Source organism: Stylophora pistillata, chromosome 10 (assembly GCF_964205215.1).
Source record: "Stylophora pistillata chromosome 10, jaStyPist1.2, whole genome shotgun sequence".
Classification (NCBI taxonomy): Eukaryota; Metazoa; Cnidaria; class Anthozoa; order Scleractinia; family Pocilloporidae; genus Stylophora; species Stylophora pistillata.
In genome coordinates, this window is record NC_142528.1 from 16,816,501 (window position 1) to 16,836,500 (window position 20,000).

Below are 20,000 nucleotides of genomic sequence, written 5' to 3' on the forward strand. Positions count from 1 at the left end.
AAACGTCAAAAGGTAAAGGCCCCAACATTTAAACGTCAACCGTCAAGATAAAAAAAAAGAAAAATCAACTGTCAACCGTCAAAGCAATTCCCCATGATGACCCTCTTTCAAGGGGAACGCAGCGGTATCAGTCGTCGCCAAAAGAGTACGTGAATATTATATAGCCTAAGTGGGTTCAGGAGGTAAATTTTCTCGTGACACTACCAAACTCCTCCAGTTCCCCCACCCCAACCCGGCGACTAATAATGATCAATTCCCAAAAAGAATTAATTTCTTCATTCCACGGTTGTTCAAAATATGTAAAGGCCAAAAGTATTGATTACAGTCGGGAAGGATTCGCAGTATTCATTTATTTAATTGCTGCATAAACACCTCCCAGTTAGCTCAATGGATAGACTACTGGACTGTTGTGAGGGAGGTCGAGGGTTCGAGCCCCGGCTGGAACCAACACTCAAGGTCTTAAAATAATTGAGAAGAATATGCTACCTTTCCATAACATCAAGAAATGGTTAGATATTCTAGTCTTCTCGGATATGGAAGAATAAATGGAGGTCCCGTCTTCTGCAGGATTAGGGGTAGGAGACGTTAATTTCCCAAGCATGAGATTACTGTGAGATGGATGTCCTCCCCTGGGGTGGGATGGGTGGGTTAGGGGACTACGTGTCCTATTGTTTTTCCGCCTGTACACTGTACGAATCTATAAATACAAACACAAAATGATTTCGAGGTGAAGGGAATACTCCTTACTTTGTAACGTTAATTTTTAATGAAAATCATGTTTGTGTGAGATTAATCTCTGCTCCGTTAACGTTCAAACCACAGTAAAAAGACGGTTAAAATTGAGTGGCATTGAGTCGCATGATGGCGGCAGATAATTCTTCAATTGCATATACGTTTTTATGCGCTTTTAATTTGAAGATATTTGTTTTGGCGCGTTTTAGATGAATAAGAATTCGTAATGTTATAATGGCAGCCTCTGTGAGACAATCAACAGAAGCGAAGTGATTTTCGCGATACGCGGGGAAAGGCATCAGGTACAAGCTTCATGTTATTGATGGGCCAACAATGCAAATAGGCAGGCGCTAGTTATATGAAGCGCCTAACTCGAGTGAAGATTCGTTCAAGTAAAAAATCACAGATGGCTCTCTTTCCCCTCACGCGCTGTAACTGAGAAACTAGATAACATTGGACAATAGGTTTTCTTGTACAATCGTGACAAAAGCGGGTAGGAAACTGGAGAGAGATCTATCTAAAGATAATTCGTCTTTTAGACAGCGTCGTTATTTGAGCTAGGCTGAGTTAAGTTAGATTCTTAACAAATTATCTGTCAGAAAAATTGTAGAAATCTCAAAATCGAAGCTGATTTATTCCCCAACTGTTTTTTTTTCTTAGATGTGGCAAACTTGAATTCATTCGTTGTTAACCGTTACTTTCCTGTCAGCAGTACTGTATGGCTAACTTTAGCATAGGTGGTTATTTTTGTTCTCAGCTTCGTTGGTAACATCTGTATAATTTACATTATGGTTTCTCGTAAAAGGATGAGGACGAAACTCCCCATGGTTATTAATATGTAATCTGGATTGTTTCAGATACTTCAAGAAAAAGAACAGCGATTTCATCACGACCATTTTCCATAATTTTCTCCCAGATATATTTTACAAGCTTAAAGATAGACGAATATAACGCATTCTCCAGGTAATCATGTTACACCAAGGGAAGTCAAAGCAGAAATTAAGATAAACGTTTTCCTTGTTTTACCCTACATCAAAAATGGCCGAAACTGTACCGAGACAAATATCTCTTGGTGTGTTCACATTCACTGCCAGGGAAAATTGAATGCATCAAAGTAAAGACAAATGATGTCGCTATATATGGTAGAAGAACCAATCTGTAATGTTTTGTTTAGCTTGAGATAGAGAAATAAACATTTAACTCTTTTTTTGAGATGTTTTTGTATGAAAATGAGACCCCGGGCCTCGAACAAGCAGCCGTTGTTACCATGGCAACAAGAGAGTTGTAACCTTTAAAAAGGGCATTTTTGTGCATCCCCCCTGAGTGCTTAACAGCATGCAAAATTTGAAGGGGGGTTGAAAATTTTCATTTCCCAAGATGTTTGATTCTTACGGTGACTTGTTCTTAATGTTTCTTAGAAACCACACATAGCTCGTCAATATTTTCATTGCAAATGTAGAACAAGGTATTATCAACCAGAGCACAAATAAACTGCAAGTAAAAGAGGTATACGGAACACGTTATCTGTCTGTTGCATATAGCCAATATAGAAATTGTAAGACGGACAAAAAGCTACCACGATACAATCAAGTCATGGCTGAGATATCAGACTGAGACTAGGTTTACACTAGAGGAGAGTTTTCCGGATTCGTAAATGTTTCCGGATTCATCAATTTTGGAGTATTCGGATTCGTAGGCGTTTACACTGAAAGGATATTCGGATTCCTGACCGTTTACACACAACGACAACTCCGGGAACATTCGAAATGGAATGGTTACCAAGCCCAGTGTTGTTTCGTCGTTCGATCGACAAAGTGAAAATGCCTCCCACAAAAAAGGCTAGAGTAGATCCAGATGCCACTGAGGCAAATTTGAGTTGGACAGATGCCAAGCAGTCTACGTCGTCGGCGATTAAGTGTGGCTGACGTTAAACTTCCTTGCAATAATAATTTGCGTTTCTTTAGAAATACTGCGGTACACATGATAAAATTTATCGCCTGAACCTGCTACAAGATTAGGCAACCGGAGACCGCCAGCAATGTTAGCACCAGATCCATTTTGGTTTCACCGCAAACTCAAAAGATTGCAGGTGGAAATAATATCCGGATTCGAGAAAAAAAGCGGTTACACGACAAAACTTTCCGGATTCAAAAGTTATCGGATTCAAAGTTCCCACTTTAAATTCCGGATTCAAAATCTCCGGAGACACGGCCAAACCGGGAAGTTTTTATTTCGGATTCGTCCACTTTCGTGTAAACGGCAGAACGAATCCGGTACTAAAACGTTTCGGATTCATCATGAATCCGGAACAATTTCCTCTAGTGTAAACCTAGTCTGAGAAACTATATATTCTTAGACAAATAAATTGACCAGTTAATGTTTCTAAAAAACCTGTCAATTCCTTGAAGACCCATATACTATTTGGTCTCGGTAATAGTTGTATCACTTTGAATGTTTATAATGTAGCTCAGGCAGACAGAAGTATATTTTAGGAACCATTATTGATAAAGTTCTCAGCGAAAGATGTGAGCTGATGTGTATGGTTGTCTCTATGTAATTTTGCTCAGGAAATGTAAGTACTGTAGAAAAAAAATCTTAAAAATATCTTCTGTGCCGTTGAAGATACAAGTACTGTCAAATTGAAACAGTTAGTGGTTTAGCACTTCTAGCGTTTGTCAATACTGTACTCCCCAAGTAAATAAATAAAGTTTCAGCAACGTTTCCCCAAGTTATCTACAAAGTATAATAAACATAGTTTAATATAACAAAGAACTACCTTTAGCGATTGAATAATTTAAAAAATTCCTTAGATAGAAGTGCAGTTCTTGAATGAACCATCGAGAGAACCACGATTTTCCATCTCTTCAAATTCTAAATGGTTTTCAGCAGATCACTGTTCTATTGAGGTTTTGAGCACATATCGATCACAAAAAAAGTCAGCGATCTCATTGAAACTTCAATTTATGCAAACGCCGCGAACGTTTCTCAACCTTTTTAACAAATAACCTGTCATTTGACAACGTTTCGCAAGCCTATTACGTTCCTTATTTAATATTAATATGAAGGTAGATCCTGGACAAAATGTTCGATTCGTCGTTTCGTTATGGCGTTTTGTCGTTTCGTTATGTCGAGTCGTTGTTTTCCGAGTTCGACTCGTCGAACTTTCAGTTCGTTTCGTCGTATTGTCAGTTCAATTCGTCGCCTGGCCTCTTCGACTCGTCGTTTTACGAGTCCGACTCGTCATCGACCACATCGGTTCGTCTTTTTGTCGATTCGTCATTTCGTCATGGCGTTTCGTCGTTTCGTCGTTTCGTTATGTCGTTTCGTCGTTTCGACTTGTCCACTCAACAGGAGCTATAATTCAACTTAAATTACATGAAGAGTTACTTTATTTCATACACTCTTACATGAATCATTAATGTGGTATCTATAAGTTGCCCTCTGCCGAAGGAAATAGATCTTTAGAATAGCTATTTGATCTGCAGAAGCGTCCGAGTTATTTAGAAAAACGTATTTTCAGCTAAAAGTTAATGAATCACTTGGGCGAGCACCCTGGAGTAATTATCGCGGGAGTCTATCTTTTTGTGGAGGGTAGGAGGGTCAAGGGTAACTTTTTTCCCCTTTTTTAAAATTAATTAGAAAAAATTAAACCGAATTTGACTAAAATAATTGAAAATAATTGAAGAAAAAAGCTAATTTTTAAAGATACAGAGTACAAGTGGACCCATTTACTTTTACCCCAGAGTGCAAAGGAACCCTTTTCTGTTCCTTAGTAAGGTCTAACCATGAATACTGCTCTGAGATATGGTCCCCATATTCGCGTAAGAACACTGATAAGCTTGAAGGAGTGAAGAGACGCGCAACTAAATTTATTTTGAAAATTAAGGATAGCTATGCAGCTCATCTTGAGAAGTTAAATCTATTATCTTTGGAAGACAGAGAAGAGTTTTAATTGACATAACTTTCTTTTTTAAGGCACCGAAAGGGTTTGTTGACATTGATGTTTCACCATTTGTGGATTATTACTCTACTTTAGATTATTGTTCCTTGAAACATTATGATCATCTGACGTCAAAAAAAAAATATGCAAGGGCTAATTCCCTTAAATATTCCTATTTCAATCGAATAGTAGTTTCTTGGAATATGATGCCTGTTGACATTCGCACTGCAAATTGTACTGGGAATTTTAAATTTAATGTGAAGAAATTTCTTGTGGGTAAATCATGATTTTATTTGTCTTTATTATAACATAGTATCTCATTTGTACCATATGTATTGGGTGATCTGCTGTTACATGGTGTCTGGGACTCTTGCAGATTCTCCTATGGCTTTTTTAAAATTTTTTTGGTTAATTAACTGTATCCTACCAGCATTTGTGTATTTATGCCATTAAATTGTAATAAATAAAATAAATAAATAAATAAATTAGCTTTTTTTATAGGTTGAAATCACTCCAAAAAGTAGCAAGTGGAGAAGGGGTGAGACAGTGAATAGCATGTGGCCAGTTCGTTTTCAAAAACCTGATTACTTATCAAAGAATTAAATTAAGAACCCACAGAAAGCTCATATTCGATCATAAATCTGGTTAAATTTCATGTCTTACTGTAACATCATGGAGCGAAGAAATGTAGTATATACACAGCTGAAAGCATGAACTGATTCTGAAATGACTTGGCTGACTCAACTTGAAAACAGTCAAGTAGTGAGAGTGTTGACATAATTTGACGTGTAGTCACTGAAAGGCATGAAACATTTGCAAAACTTCAAAAGCAAAAAGAAACATACTTTGATTTTACTTATATGAATTAATCAAGTTTGAAAACATAACAGATTGCCATTTGGCTTGAAACTCCCTTAATGCCAACCAAAGAGACCATATGAGAGATTTCCATTTGTAGTAGTAGTAGCAGTAGTAGCAGTAGTAGCAGTAGTAGTAGCAGTAGTAGTAGTATTAGTAGTAGCAGTAGTAGCAGTAGTAGCAGTAGTAGCAGCAGTAGCAGCAGTAGCAGCAGTAGCAGCAGTAGCAGCAGTAGCAGCAGTAGTAGCAGTAGTAGCAGTAGTAGCAGTAGTAGCAGTAGTAGCAGTAGTAGCAGTAGTAGTAGTAGTAGTAGTAGTAGTAGTAGTAGTAGTAGTAGTAGTAGTAGTAGTAGTAGTAGTAGTAGTAGTAGTAAACTTTATTTCAACTTGGATTGAAGAATAGTGTACAAGCACTTCTCTGAGAAATAAATAGAGTGAAAAATATATGTACAATTAATGAAGAAAAACAAAAAGAGAACAGATGTATATATGCTTGTAAAGTCTAGGCAGTTGTTTCTAAAAAAACAAATTCTATAATTTGGGCGCAAGAAATTTGAAGGAGTTTTACCCATAAGATGTAGTATTTATACACATGGTAACTGCAACCTGTTTATACCTCTAGGCCCATTAATGTTGGTTCTCGGTGTAAATAATGCTGCTACGTAGGCAGCTGCGGCTGCTCGAAATGACTATATGAAAAAGTCTTTTCTTTCTCAAGCAGACAAGGTTTGGACTTTCCAAAAGCACCTCGTATGTACCGACTTTTTCACCAAGGACTATTAGTAAAACGTGTTTATTAAGGAGTTCTAGTTTTTTCCCAATTCCTACCACAGTGCTTTAGTAGTGGAAGTGTGGCATAATAAAAGCCTCAGTAAAGCCATGCTTTAGTTGAGGGTCTAAATCTTCTAATTACTTGAATTAAAACGTAACATGTACTGCTAAAATTAGAATTGAGTGCTAATGTCGAGTCTCTGCTACCGTGAAAAAAAGAAGATGATGAAAAGTAACCTACCCATTCTATTCGCTGTACGAAGAAGTGCTAACGCTCAAAACGTCGGAATCATGCATCATCATCCGCTCGTTCAAACGGCAAAAACTACCATCAATTATCATCTCGAATTTAAATATATCTAAAATTGTTCTCAAGGTACTGTTCCAGGAGTTCTCTGGGAAAATTTATGCTGGGACGACCCCTGCATCCTGTAAACTTAAACAACCGCCTTTACAATGAGTTGTCACTGCCACCAAGAACAACAAACAAGCTCTTTGTAACAAACACTCCAGCTGAGGAGGAATGTTAAATAACGAAGATGCACGAGCTACAATATAGAAAACTCTGTCGAGGTGTGTTACTAGGTATCCAATTCCATTGTCACTTAGATGAAAACGATCATTCACTCAACTCAAGACGAATTCCATGCTGTAGCGTAAGTCGCTCTTCAAAGAATCCATTTCCTTCGGCAGAGAGTAAATTATAGATACCACATTAATGATTCATGTAAGAGTGTATGAAATCAAGTAATTCTTCATGTAATTTAGGTTGAATTATAGCTCCTGTTGAGTGGACAAGTCGAAACGACGAAACGACATAACGAAACGACGAAACGCCATGACGAAATGACGAAACGACAAAAAGACGAACCGATGTGGTCGATGACGAGTCGGACTCGTAAAACGACGAGTCGAAGAGGCCAACCGACGAATCGAACTGACAATATGACGAAACGAACTGAAAGTTCGACGAGTCGAACTCGGAAAACAACGACTCGACATAACGAAACGACGAAACGCCATAACGAAACGACGAATCGAACATTTTGTCCAGGATCTACCTTCATAATATTACAAAGGATAATTGGCTTTAATGACCTCCTTTCTTTGTTTGGTAAACCCTTCGTTTCAAGCACAAAGGGAATCCTAGAGGAGGCCAAGTCGCTTTCTGCCAAATTTTGCCGTTTAAATAAACTTCAAAATCTAACCTTTCGTATGATTCATTAGATTTAATTGCGAATTGCGTTCATAAGAACGAAACTGGTGTTACAGTACACGTCGATATTCTCTGGACTTCAAGTAAACTTGAGTAAACTTCGCTGTATTTCTACGAGCGGTTAATTTCGCATTCTACTTCTACTTCTTTGTGTTTATATGATGTAAATTTCATACGACATCATTCATATCTGCGGAAATCACTCAGTGAAAATCACTCGGCGAATATCACTCTAGTTTCGCAGTTCGCAAAACTCATCATAATCTTCGTGATATCAACATGTTTTATTTCGTTTAACGTTCCATTATTGAGACGCTACACCTAACTGCTGAGTCCCTTTCCCTTTTTGCAATGTACTACTACATATCAGCTTTCATTTGATGTAAGTTTCACACGAGAAGCTACACGTAACGTTTAAGTCAAATCACCGCCGGTGGCGATTTGACCTCGAGTGGTGACGAGTTTTGTGGTAGCGAGTTTGTTGTGGTGAAGAAGTGACCGTAACCTTTCAAAAGCAATCATGCGCTTTATTCCCTATCCAACTGACAGGCGTCAGATCTTGACAGATACTCCATAAAAAATGTTTAAAAGTTTGCTTGGAAGCCTTGTAAGTCACCTTCACATTACCTTAATATAAATGTTTCGGTAATTTGAATAACATCTGTTTACTTTAACCGATCTACTCGCGTAGAAAAATTGTTTACTTCATGGAGGATCGTCTCGTAATTAAACTCATAATTGTAGCCCTAAATCTTTCGGCCTCTTTCGGCAAGCATATTGTTAGGTGTTAGAAAAAAACAAAAATGTTATTTACTTTAACAGTGTACACGAAATGTCGAACTCTTTTAAACGGAAAGAAAGAACACGATAAAGAGTATTGCTAACCATGTACAGTTTTCTCCAACAGCATCTTTCTAGGTAACGTAAGATAGCTGGCACATTCTGCGCTGCTTCAATACTGAATTTCAAATACTGCACACCTATAAAATGTTTACGCAATTGTTTCAGCTTTGTATGATTTTGAAATGTGAGAAAAATGATTTGATTCAAATTTTCTACCGAGGCAGTTTTATTGTGGAAAGGGTAAGACATCTTACCAACAATTAAAGAGACGCATGTCATACATGCATGCTCTCGTTTCAATTGAGACCTTCAATCAAACTCTCAAATATGAAGATATCACCGGCTTTGCTCTCTTAACCTTGCCATCACAGTTAAGTGAATTGTGAGGCCTTAAAAACAATCTGAGAAGCATTCGGATGCGAAAGCTGGGAAGTGGCAGGAAAGAGACAAGGGTAACAGAGGGCTCGTATTGTAACAGACGACGTAAACTAACTGTTCAGAGACCTCAGTTGTTTCTTGAAACTTCACTCATAATATGAGAGGCGACAGCAAGGGAAGTCTCTTTGAAATAGATTTTGATTGTGTCGTTCCCTAGTCTGTCCACAGTAGTATGTTTTTTTTTTTAATTAAGTCAACCAAGCAAGAAATCCTAAAGTGAACGTGTAATGGTTTCTAAGAAAACAGAAGTCCGTTAACTAATTATTCAAGAGAATGGAAACATCAACTTTTACTCAACCAAACCTGATTGTTTTACTTTGCTGCTGATCTACTCTTAAGGAAAAATGTAAACTTCAAAAAACTTCAACTTTTGTTCAACAAAACCTAATCAGTTTATTTACTTTACTGCTGATATACTTTTATTATAGGCTGCTATCTATTTATCTACTTATATGACCATTACGGTGTCCAAATAGAAAGCCTTTGCTACTTTGGACAACATGCACCTCTCAAACTTATCTTTATAGCCAAATGTTACTATTATTCTTCCCTCTTTCTCTTACTTTTCAATGTCTTTTAAGTTCTATTGAGAGTGTGAAATAAAAAAAGTTCAAAGTTCAAAGTTCAAGCTTCAGATAGTTCCGTACCCATGGGAGTCGCACACAACATACTAAACATGCCATACACCGCTTTCAGTTCTATATTTCTGTTATATCTAATTAGCTACAAAGAAAAGTAAGCCAATTCAGAGTGGATTTTCGCATCCTCACGACCTTAAAGGGAGTCCTCTGCAAGCGAGAGTTAACAGCCCTGAGGCACAACTTTACCACTACCAGTGGCGCTTGCACTACCATCATTTTCATCTTCCTTTGAACCTTTATCGATACTAGTTGCACTCAGGGCGACGTTTTGTTATGGCAATATTTACCCTCATGCGAGCAGTTTTCCACGCAAGAAGAGCAGAACCTCTTTAACTTCGAAATGGAAACAACATGGTTTTCTAACAATCGTGGATTGGTCCAGATTCGGTCCAAATCTTATGTGTGCACCTCAAATAATATTTTATTTTTGCAACAGGTTTTTTCTTTCATGCGCAGCAACTTCATCATTGCAGCAAATGGGTATGATTTTAAGGGCTTCTCCATTTTGGAGAAAGGTTTTTAATCAAAAGGGTTTATTAATTTGCAGCACCTAAAAGAAATGCCAGAAGTTTCTTCATTATGCAGCACACTTCATTTGTTTGTGGACAATTACTAAAAATAGCAGCAGCTTTCATTTTTTCAGTATGTCCCCAATGGCCCGCTATTAATTTTTTTTTTCAGATTAGCACGCTTCCTTTGAGGATCTTAATGGAGGGGGTAGCTTTGACGGTCGACGGTTAATTTTTTTCGGTTTTGCGATTGACGGATTCCTAACGCCTATAACGGTTGACGGTGAAATTTCAGAACCTTAAATGGTTGATGAAAGTTACGTTAGTATCTTGCAATTGCGCACTTTTAGAAATTTTCTTTCAATGGATTGTTACGTTAGCATCTTGCGCATTTTAGAGTTGACTTACACAATCGATTGTTGAGTTTGTATCTCGCGTACTTTCAGGATTCTCTTTCATTGTATCGTTACTTCAGTATATCGCACACCTTTTGGATGTCCTCTCATTTGATCTTTACGTTAGTATCTCGCGCACTTTTAAGATTCTCTTTCACTGCAATGTTTCGTAAGTTTCTTGCACACTCTTAGGATTCTCTCTCATTTCACTGTCACGTTAGTATCTCGCGCACTTTTTCGGATTCTCTTTCATTCCATTGTTACATTAGTATCTAGCTCACTTTTTGAAATATCTTTCATCCGATTGTTAGATATGTATCTCGCGCACTTTTACGTTTTCTCTAACTCACTTGTTACTCCTTCATTCGCAAGTTACTTTAATAACTTGAGCATATGTATGATTGTCCAGCTTACATTCGATAGTTACATTAGTATCGTGCACTTTTAGGATTCTCAATTATTCGATTGGAACGTTAACTTCAGTGTTTTCCTTACTATTAGCATTTTAATTATAGACAAAAGACAAAGATGTCGTTGACCTTGAAGGAATGATTAATATGCTGGTGAAAACTCTCATTGAAGAGTTTTACGATGAAAGCTTTCGACAGATTTTAGGACAGTCGACATGCTCTAAGCATGATCTTCGTAGAGTAGTGTATTGGCGTGCACGAAGACGAGTTATCAATAAAGTCAGTTATTTTTCAATATTCAAGTATTGAATTGAATATTCAAAAAACAAACTGCCGGATTTGTTGGTGAAAATGACGGTAAACAGAGCATTTTTTGGACATATGGAGACTAGTTTAGCATTCTAAAGATTCTTCCAGATCTTTAGCTGTTGTTAGCAAGCAGCTAAGAGAAAGAGATTATTTGGGCCGTTTGACAGTTAATATTGATTTGCCTCTTTGACAGTTGAGGTTAAGAACCTATCCTTTTTTGACGGCTGACGGTTTAACTTTAAGCCATATATCGGTGGACGGTTAAACCCTATTGAGACCCTCTCTCATTGCAGCAGCTGTTTATAATTACAACAACTTTTATTCCTGCCGCAACTTATACTGTTTGTCCGTTGAGTGAGTGATTGAGTGAATGTAACAATATAATATGAACGATCTCTTAACCCGCAACAAATTCCGCCGAGTTTTACCCGATATTCCTCGCTCTTAGCTTTTGTTTGTTTCGGAACATCTTCGATCGTCCAACGCTTGGTAACGATTTCTCCGGATCCCTTTGAATGTTACTCGGAATAAGCACGTGACCACAATGTGTCCCGGTACTACATATTGTTTGTCTCAGAATTTTAGAGAAGACGATGGGCATCTCACAATTATTTCAGGATGGCGGGTGAAAAAACGAAGCTTTACCTTGTAGAATAGGTGATCGGCACGTTGTGAAAACTGGGCTGGAATATTATTGTTTTGGAGAGCATTTTACTGTTTAAATCAGTGAATTATGCCCAGTAGATTCGAAGATATAATTTTCATTGCTATTGCCTCCTTAGGAGGCGAAGCCACACATGTGATCGAGATGAGTGAGTGAGTGACTGAGTGACTGAGTGACTGCAACAATAGTACTCCGATCTTGATTCCATTTTGACCCGATGTTTCCTGGTGCTTCTTACCGTTTTTTTTTCGGAGTATCTTAGCAGTTCGACATTCGCACTTGATACACAGTTGAGTTCCCCCCTTTTGTGGTTCCTGGCTTATAGCTTTGAAAAGAGCATTTTGCCGTTTAAATCAGCAAATCATGTAGATCCAACGATATGATATTCTCAGTTCTTGCCGTGACATTACAGAAGACGATAAACATCTCATAGTAATTTCACAGTAGCATGCACCGACGCATAATTTAAATCAAAACTTTTCCTTGCAAAAATATATCAATAGATGAGATCTGCACATGATAGAGGCTTTGAGGAAAACCTTTTTCTTTGAAAAGAGAGCATTTGTTTGAGTCAGCGACTTTTGCAGAAAACGTCTGCTAAATTGGCGAAGCGAGCAAACTGCGAAATGCGATACCTTGAATTGTTCGAGAAAATCATGGAACGGATGAACGGTGGATCGGCGGAATGGCAGAATGTCTTGGGACGCGAAATGACGGCAGCAGCAGTAGCCATATGTAGTCTTGACTGTTCATCTCTTAAGTCGCCGCTGAAAGGTTTTCCAACTCGACCCAAGCCTCTCTCGTTTTTCGCTCCTCTGTTATTATCGCCCGTCTACTTTTTCGCTCCGTTTTAAAAGGAACCCCAGGAACAAGCTAGAATCGTAAAAGTGGCCAAGATACTAACGTAACGTTTACTAATCACTGTTTACTCATAGACGTATCTCTCCCTAATAACCGTCAAAAGGTAAAGGCCCTGAGATTTAAACGTCAACCTTCAGGATGAAAAGAAATCAACTGTCAACCGTCAAAGCTGTTCCCCATGAAGACCCTCTTGCAAGGGGAACGCAGCGGTATCAGTCGTCGCCAAAAGAGTATAAAGGGGGACTATAGAAAATTGACTGCCATTTAAGGGGAGGATGACATGAATATTACAGAGCCTAAGTGGGTTCAGGAGGTAGATTTTCTCGCGACACTACCAAAATCCTCCAATCTCCCCACCCCAACCCGGCGACTAATAATGATCAGTTCCTAAGAAGCATTAATTTCTTCATTCCACGGTTGTATAAAAATATGTAAAGAGCAAAAGTATTGATTACAATTGAGAAGGATTCGCAGTATTCATTTATTTAATTGCTAGATAACTAAGTTTGAGGAGAAGGAAATACTCCTTACTTTGCACCGTTAATTTTCAGTAAAAATCATGCTTGTGGGAGATTAATTTGCAATATTCTCTGCTCTGTTAAAGTTCAAACCACAGTAACTTCTTAACTGTAAAATATGGCAGTTGGGGATCTCCTTGGTTTTCTCTTCATTATGCCGTTTGGGGTGAGTAACAGTTGGCCAATTATTAAATGTTACTTCATCGTTTAGTTTCGTTTCGAAAGATATTCTTACTCACTCCCAGCATTTTAACACATTTTGTATTCCAACGCTATGAGGTCGAGTTGTCGTTGAAAAACCTCTCTTATGTACTTCCCTGTCTTTGTATGTGAAATATCTATACACTGACTTGTCCTGGATCCCAAGGGCTGTGGGAAAAGTCACGTGTAAGTTTGTTAGGTTCTTGAGGAGTCAGTCCATTGGTGCGAGCATCATATCACTTGTCATCATTACAGTGGATCGTTACTTCGCCATTCTTCATCCATTTCGAGACATTTGCTTCATTCGAAACGCAAAACTAGTCACCTTTGTGATATGGATCTCATCTTCCCTGCATTTTATGCCGTATCTCTTGCTCTTTGATTTTGTAAAGATTGGTGATGGTTCTCACTGGGAATGTAGATTTGTTTGGAATTTCTTTACCTCAGACATAAGTGTCCAGTGTTCTTGATACTGTATTTGCTTCCCTTGATGTCATCGCATGGGTTCATGTTCTTATTGGTCGACATCTTTGGTCACGCCAGATCCCAACGGGAGCCAACAGCTCATCAGAGACATCAGAATGAACTGTCAAAGCGCAAGGTACCACGCATGATCATCATCGTGGCGGTGACGTTTGCGTTGCGTTGATTGCCAGCTCATATCCTGCATTTATTGAATTACTATTTTACCAACACTTATATAGCTTTGATCAAAGTTGAACGCCTGGAATCCGGTTTATATTTCATATCACAGGCCAATAGTGCCATAAATCCTTGTCTGTTTATTGGTTTAAACCAAAGATTCAATGATGAATTCAGAGGAATTCTCAGATGTCTTTTCTGCCGATTTTGCTTTCCCACGAGAAGAAGCATTGGAACAGAACCACCTGTTCTTCTAACTCGCATACGAAAGACTGTACGTCAATGTAGTGCCACTGTAATCCCTCTTCACGCTCAACAGCGCGCACGGTCTCAGAGCTGTACGTTTTGAAACTTTTCTTTGGTTAGACAAGACTAAAAACCGACCGTATCGAATCTTTTTTTGCCACTGGTTAGACAAGACGATTAAAACCTACCAAAACACTTAAACATTGATATTGTAGAAATTTTATCATCGCTGATCTGTTCTCAGTAAAATTTGTATTATTCAACTAATGAAAAAAGGGTCATAAATGATAAACCAAGTCTGGGGAAGGAGTTGCATGAAGATAATCATGGTATATACGAAAAGCTACATTTACTTTGTAGGACATTAGAGGACCACTCTTAACTAGTGTGTTTTGCACGTCGTTATTCTCATTATCATCCGGGCACTCATTGATGTTTCTTAGAAACCAGATAGATATACTTTATTAGAAACACCTTGCAGCCATAGGCTGAATTACGGAATATTTACAAATACAGATGATAAAAAATAGGAGGTATAAAATATTACAACTTCGTCGTTAAGAAAGAAGGAAAATTATCTACATCTTATAAATATGGTTAAAAATAAAACTGTTCTTCAAGCGCTCGGTTTTGCATATGGGGAGTGTGAAATCACTTTTGCGCCTCAGTGCGTATCTACAACTCTTCCTTTGGGGGAGGAGGCTGTGGAGTCTATGGGTAGGGTTACGGACTATCTCATCAAACAGATTGGTTGAAATTTTTTCCCTCCTCTCGTGAAGTTTCGGTAGATGTTCGGCCAGCTGTTTTCGGCCAGCTGTTTCTAGTGCTACACTATATGACAGGTCAGGATAGATGATTCTGAGTGCTCTTCTTGTGATCCGTTCCAAATCTTCGCTGATGTAGTTTGGTAGAGAACAGTGGAATACAGGACTTGCGTATTCCAAGACGGGCCTAATACATGTCACAGAGAATTGCACAAGTTCGCTTGATCCAACTCCGGATCTCTTGAGTTGTCTCAAAAAGTAGAGAAGAGAGGAACATTTTCTACTTAGTTCAGAGGTGTGCATGTTCCACTTTAAATCGTGGCTAATGGTCACGCCTAGCAATTTGGCACTGGTGACTAATTCAAGGGGTTTGCCATTTAGGACTAGGGGTTAAAAATCGTAGTTGCTGTTAGAGAATCCAATTCGTAGTTCTTTGCACTTGGCCTCATTCAGTTGGAATCCATCGATACTCGCTTGTCTTGAAAGGTCGTCCACAGCTTCTTGGAGTTTGCTCTCACTACCCTTAGTAACTATTTTGGAACAAGATGTGTCGTCCACGTATTTCCACAAGTCAGCTGGGGTGTCCAAATCGTTAATCATGATGAGAAATAACCAGGGACCTAATTTTGTTCCCTAAGGGACGCCGTATGGTACAGAGCGCCATTCAGAGTGACAATCTTGAGCAAGTTTAACTCTTTGTTTCCGGTCCATCAAAAAGTCAACAATCCAGCTTTTGGTTTGACTCGGAATATTATATTTTGCTAGTTTTTGAACGAGAACACTATGGTCGATAAGGTCAAAAGCCTTACGGAAGTCAAGTAGAGCTACTCTTGCCGTGGCACCATTTCCGTCGGTGTTAACAAGCCAATTATGCGTCATGTTGACCAGAGCATGTGTGGTAGACGATTTAGGAATAGATCCGAATTGGCGAGGGTCGATATTTTGTAACACGGCTGGTTTAACATATTTCTCAACAATGTGGTCTTCAGCGAGTTTGGACAAGATAGGCGTGAGAGAAATGGGACGGAGGTGCTTCTTAATATCATCAGTGGGCCTTTGTTTTGGGACCGGGACTACATCAGCCTCTTTCCAGGAAGGTGAAAGGTGGGATTCGTGGAACGAGGAGTTACCGGGATGCCGTCTGGCCCTTGTGCTTTGGAGGGGTTGAGTGCGGACAGTTTCATAAAGGTTGAAAACTCCGATATCGTATTTATGGCATGACTTCGTTGTTGGTTTGTGGTGGATCAAAAGAATTATGGGTAAGAGGTTCAAAACTCTGCATTGGAGTCAGGAACGCGGAATTGATGTAATTTGCCAGATCACCAGGTGAAAAACCTAGGTGTTGCAGTAATTTGCTGGTGTTAACACGCGTTTCTGAGGCAGGTGACATGCCGCTGAGCTTTTTCACCTCTTTCCACCACACGGATGGCTTGCACTCCCTCAAATGGCTAACCTTTGCTTCGTAGTACTTTGCCCGGCAGATCTTACGCTCGCTATTCACGCAATTTCTAAGCGTTCGAAAGGTGTCCAAATATCCTTTTGCAAGGGCACGCTGGCGTCGTTTGATCAAGTTCTTGAGTTTATCGTTCAACCACGGTGGCTCGCTTCGATGAATAGTTTTTGATCGGAGGGGAATAATAAAGTCTAGGCCCGCCTTAACAATATTTTCAAAAAGTGTCACTTTCTCCGCACAGGTCTCCACGGTGTCAAGGAGGCGTGGTACATCAACATTTTCAAGGTACATTTGCATTGGGTGTCTTTTACTAGGTCTCAAATCCCTCGAGATGATTGTTTTCTTTGATTGCGATGATTTTGCTCGAAGCTTGGGCTGGATCTCCACTGAACTGTGATCCGAAAGGCCAATTTTAGGTCGCTCGATGGCTTTATCGTAGAACTCATTCATGTTGGATAGGATACGGTCTAAAAAGCTTTTCCCTCTGGTCGAAAAGTGAACAAATTGTTTCAGATTGAAGTTGGATTTGAGAGTCACCTCGTTTAGGTGGTTTAAATCGCCGACAAGAAGAATTACACTGTTTGGATGTTGGGACTCAATTGATGTAAGGCATTTTAACAATAATCTTGCATTTGCGAGTCGGAGGCTGACGGTGGATGGTATATAACTCCAGACATGATACTAGAAAAACCTCTAGGGAGTCGAGTTGGTCGCAGCTTTGCCCACAGGACTTCTAAGACCGGATTTTCGTCGACCTCGGAAAGGTCGAGAACAGAAAAGGGGATATTTTCCTTAATATACATACACACACCGCCGTGAGTGGCCACCTTTCTGTCCCGTCTGATGATATTGTAGCCATTTATTGCTATTACGGAGTCCGGGATATGTTGTCGCAGCCAAGACTCCGTGATGCAAACAAGGTCGTAATTAGCATATTGAACAACGTGGCTTACTTCATCAATTTTTGGTGCAAGCGACATCACATTTGATAGGAACAGCGATGGGACAAAGTTTCTTGCTTGCCGTTCTGGTACACTTGTGAATTTGGTGGTGATGGAGATACAATTCGACGGGTTATGGCCGCGTGAGTTGATTTTCGCTCTGCTGTGGTCCTTTTGTCTCGAGTTGGCTTGTTTAATGCTGTGAATACGATTCACTTCTTTGGCTTTTTTCGATCTCCCAGCTCTCTTTCCACGATAGCGTGGCCACAAGGACTTAGCTAGATTGTTTAGCAGTGGCCTTTTGCAAGGTTGAGCCATTTAGGAGAGTTTTAAACTACTAAAAAGATGATAATTCAAGGAGCGCTTCAAAGTGCGACCATACGTGGCGCATACATAATCAAAGATCCACACATAGTTTGTCAATATTTTCATTGCAAAAGTAGAACGACGTATTACTTACCAGAGCACAATTAAACCGCCAGTTTGAAAGAGGTGTATCAAAGACATTGATGTTTCTTAGAAACCAAACACAGCTTGTCAATATCCTCATTGCGCGCAAAAGTAGAACGAGGTATTATCTACCAGAGCACAATTAAACCACCAGTTTGAAAGAGGTACATGGAAGACGTTATCTGTCTGTTGCATAAAGCCAAACACAAAATAGACGAATTTGTTAGACGGACTAACAGTTACCACGAAAGAATCAATTCACGACTGAAATATGAGACTCAGAAACTATAAATTCTTAGACAAATAAATTGACCAATTAATGTTCCTATGAAGTCCTTTAAGAAAACAAAAACCTATGAAGTCCTTGAAGACCCATATACTATTTGGTCTTAGAGATAGATGTACCATTTTGATTGCGTGTAAGCTCAGGCAGACAGAAGAATATTTTAAGAACCATTATTGATAAAGTTTTCAGCGAAAGATGTGAGCTGATGTGTATGGTTGTCTTTGAGTAATGGCTCAGGAAACAACTAATTGTTTAAAAATATCTTCTGTACCGTTGGAAAGGAAAGTACTGTTAAATTGAAGCAGTTAGTGGTTTAGCACTTCTAGTGTTTGTGAACAAGTAAAAAAATCAAATATACTGTACTCCCTAAATAAATAAAGTTTTAGCAACGTTTCCCCACGATATCTACATTTAAAAATTATTCGCCTAAGGCGAGGTGAATATCGTTGAATAATCCCCGAGACGCAGTCGAGGGGATTATTCGACAATATTCGCCGAACCTGCGGCGAATAATTGTTTCAGTATAATTTGAGAGCTGAACAACAGAGAAATTTCTAAAATCATAACATTTTAGTAACATTCATTAACACTTTATTTTAACAATTTATATAAACCGCGTGGAGCGGTTTGTATTGCGTCATATAAGGAACCACCCGACCAATCAGATTGCTGGAAACTCTTTGCTCAGCTCTGAAATTATACTAAAGTATAATCTAACAACGAACTACCTTGAGCGATTGAATAAATAAAAAATTCCTTTGAAAGAAGTGCAGTTTTTGAATGAACCATCGAGAGAACCACGATTTTTCATCTCTTTAAATTGTAAATGGTTTTCAAATCACTGTTCTATTGAGGTTTTGAGCGCATACCAATCACAAAAAGGTCAACGATCTCATTTGCTTTTTTGACGGTTGACGGTAAAAATTTATCCTTATTGACGGCTGACGTTCTAATTTAAGGCCCTTTGACGGCTAACGGTTAAACCATTAAGCCATATTTACATAATCGAAGAGGATATACTTGTACATGTAAACTTATCATATATATATATATATGTGACAAACATTCCTGGGATATTTTTCTTCGATAATGCTTACTTGCAAAGTAGGTCATGCACATATTATACTCACCTAACATTGGCGTAGTACTTTGCAGGGTGTCCCAAAACTCCAGAACTGAGCCAAGTAACTGAGTCATTACACACAGGGAACTTCAATCTTACAAACGTACCCTTGACTTGAAAAAGTAGCTGAAGCCTAATGACTTCTTGCACACATAACATCCATCATCCACTGTAAAATCCACATATATCTGTCTTTTTCGACTTTGTCTTCGGTCACGCACTTCAATAGAACTAGATGATGGCTGAACGGGTTGAGAGAGAACAGTTCTCGGCCCTTCGAGCACATCAGTCTTGGTGATGGATGAAGAGCTAATTTCCACAGCTGATGAACAAATCATTTCAAAATACGAGAGAAGTCTTTCCATTAAATCAGCATTTTGTGTGGTAGAAGTCTTTCTATCTATATCAAGAGCCGATTTAGCGTTGCTTATCCTCTGTTTGATAGCTTCCAAACGACTTTGCTGATCTTTTTTTACTTCAATTGTCAGACTGAAATGTGGGTTTCGTTCCGCTGGATCTCGTCGTGAATTTGCACGTTTGTTGATTTCTGTACGTTTCTTTTTATTTGGAGGGAGAAAGCTGTCCATTTTCCGAGTCGAATCGTAGAATAACCTCAACAAAAGGTCTCACACTAGGAGAAATTCTCTCAGACAACTTTGAAGCGAAATGACGATTATTTCGTTCGCGTCACTGCTCGATCGGGCCTCGAATATATCGTATATTAGATACAATGTATATATAAAGTTCATATATACATTCTTCATATACCACTGTACCGGTGAAATGAAGA

The 20,000-nt window shown here is 38.9% G+C and overlaps 1 pseudogene; it reads left to right on the top strand.

The window, feature by feature from the left end:
- LOC148722019 (substance-P receptor-like) overlaps positions 1-14,296 on the top strand; it is a 69,508-nt pseudogene extending 55,212 nt beyond the window's left edge.
- The last annotated feature ends 5,704 nt before the right edge of the window (positions 14,297-20,000 follow it).